Raw genomic sequence first — 3,082 nt, 5'->3', positions numbered from 1 at the left:
AGTGTTTGTTTAATTTTTCCCTCGCTCCTCATGCAAAGGGATAAATCTCCTTTTGCTAGGAATGAACAGAGACAATTTTTTTTTTTTTCTGATTTACACTTCTTTGTGTCTACATCATGGTCTCTGGAAACCCATCTTACAGGTTGAAGCCATAAAGAAAACCTCTCTTTATGCCATCCACCAGGAGCACTTTGCAAAGACCTCTGTGGTGCTCTGAAGTGCAGATGAAGTCAACAGCACCCTGGATAAACATGAGGAACCCAATCTAGGAGTCTTGGGAAAATAGCACGGGAAGTGCCAGACTGAGACCTTAAAAAAAATATATCAGTAATAACAGAATAAGATTATTACAGAGAAAAAGGATTCCAGAATGTCGCCTATAGGTTATGTGACTGTATTCAGTAATAAACACTGCTTTTCTCAAACCTGGCACAGATGGTACATATAGTATCAATGAAATAAAGAGCCCTCTGTGCACCGCCCTCTTCACAGCTTACATTACTGTTAATATTTACTGCAGGCATAGAAATGTTAGCAGCAAGTAATAAATCCACCATTTTTCTATGCCTCTGTAAGGTCTTTGCATACTTCAGCAGCATAAAAAGCCCAGTATTTTACTTCCTTTCCATTAAGTAAGAAACCAGTTCAGAAAGTTGCAGGTTTTCTTCCTTCTCCTGGGTTTTCTCCACCAGTAATTTAAAATTCCTATTCACTAAACACACATAAACTGTTACTGATAGCATCAGGCAGCACAGCTGTTGACTACTTTGCCCAGCATTTTTTAAAAGGAGACATGTTACAAGCACACCTGGTTGTTAGTCTTATGCTTATTGCTCGTTACAGACACAAATTTACTCATTTTCCAACACCAACCCTGTGTTGCGGCATAGCTTCTTATGATCAAGAGGGCTGCAGCACCTCTCCTATGAAGATAGGCTGAGAGAGTTGGGGTTGTTCAGCCTGGAGAAGACTCCAAGGAGCCTTCCAGTACTTAAAGGGGGCTTACAAGAAAGCTGGAAAGGGACTTTTTAAAAGGACATGTAGTGATAGGACAAGGCTTTAAACTGAAAGAAGGTAGATTTCAATTAGAGATAAGGAATAAATTCTTCACTGTGAGGGTGGTGAGGCACTGGAACAGGTTGCTCAGAGAAGCTGTGGATGCCCCATCCCTGAAGTGTTCAAAGCCAGGCGGATGAGGTTTTGAGCAACCTGATCTAGTGGAAGGTGTCCCTACCCAGGGCAGGGGGATTGGAACTAGATGATCTTTAAGGTCCCTTCCAACCCAAACCATTCTATAATTAACTATATGAAATGCTGAAACGCAAAATCAATACTAAGGAAAGTGATCAGTGTATCCTTTTAAGCCCCCTTCCTGCCAGAGAATCAACTGCATAGAAAAAAACTCCTATCTTGAAGAGAACGGGAAGCTGGAAAACATGATCGTTGTAGCTGTTGCCTAATAGCATATAAAGTTAAATCCCAGCATAGCTAAGAGTAAAATCCAACTCTTTTGAATCCCATTTCAAATGCAATGCTTTCTCTTCCTACAGTCCTTTCTTGCAATTGCAGTCCCTTGCACATACACGTACACTTCTGTCCTGGTTTTGACAGTTCAGTTTTTCTTTTTAGCAGCTAGAAGAGCTCTGTGTTTTGGACTTAGTATGGGATTTGTTATCCAGAACAATGTCGATAATGCACTGATGTTTATAGTTGGCACTGAGACCATAACAACTTTGGAGAGAGTGTCATCCCGCAGGACACTTGGTATGTAACCATATAATTGACGATGCTATTAAAATGGAGATGCAGAGGAGATGATATGGCAACTTCAGTTTGCAAGGACAATCTTAATTTGGGTCTTTCCTACTTTTCACATTCCTGATTAAACACTTTTTTTTTAAAAAAAAAAAACATCAAAAACACAAGATCTCAGGAAAACAGTTATATTGCGTGATCCCTAGTAATTACTTCTTTCCGGAGTTATTAGGAAGGTCTGTTTCTAGAAAATGTGCATCAACGGACAAGAAAATTGCTTGAGTAAAAGAACATGTAATTAACTCAATGCTGAATTAATTTGTTTCTGATACAACTTACTCAAAACTACTTTAAAAAAAAACAGAAAACAGACAAAATAAAATAAAAATCAGTGTCTCTTACTGGTTTCCACCCCAGATGTCCATCCTGATCATAAACATGCAGTTTCACCCTCCCGCAAACCAACCGAGGTGCAAAAAATAGGTATAAATTAAGACAGGCAGGCCTTTAGCACATCACTTCGCTGGGAAAACAGTTGGTTTTTCTTCATTTTACTGAATGAAAGGAAATCTTAACCTCGCACCCCTTTCCCGCAGGCTGTGGCACAAAAGGGGCGATGGTCCCAAAGTTCCCTAACCAGTACGTGAAGAACGAGAGCTGCTCAGCACTCACACTCGGAGCAGTTAAGAGGAAACCTTCAGAAATCAAGTGGCCATTTGTGCAAACAGCCAGCGGAAAGCTCCTTCCCAGCCTATCCAGCCGCCTCCCGAGCGGCCTCCGGCTCCCGCCCCAGGGCCCGCCGGCGGCAGGTGCCAGCGCTGCCGGGAGCGGGCGCGGGCAGGGGCAGGAGCAGGGGCAGGGGTAGCTCCACCGGTCCCGCCGCCGCCCGGTGCTGCCTGTTCCTCGCGCACCTCCTGCCTCCATGAAGCAAAAAACCACCCCAAACCACGCGCCTCAGCAGAACCAGCAGCTGGAGGAGAGTGTGTGCCATCAGGCATGTCCACACGGAAACGGAGGCATCCTCCCCCCGGCCTCCTGCCGAGATGCCCACAGAGAACGACGACGGTGACACCACCAACATGCCTCCGCTGCCCGCAGAGAGGCCGGCGGGGCATGCTCAGTGCGAGCGGCGGGCCCCGCCTCCGCCTGACCCGGATACAGACGGCGCTGCCTCCCCGCCGGCCCGCTGGGGAGCGCGGAGCCGGGCCGGTGCCGCAGCAGCAGGAGCGGAAGGAGCAGTGCAGCCCGGCGGCGCCATGGGGCTGTGGTGAGCGCCCGGCACCGCTGCCCGCCCGCCCGCCCCGCCGTGCCCCCCTCCCCCGTGGCC

The sequence above is a fragment of the Tauraco erythrolophus genome, chromosome 3 (genome assembly GCF_009769465.1).
Source record: "Tauraco erythrolophus isolate bTauEry1 chromosome 3, bTauEry1.pri, whole genome shotgun sequence".
NCBI classification, from domain to species: Eukaryota; Metazoa; Chordata; class Aves; order Musophagiformes; family Musophagidae; genus Tauraco; species Tauraco erythrolophus.
This window is presented reverse-complemented; position numbering follows the sequence as displayed.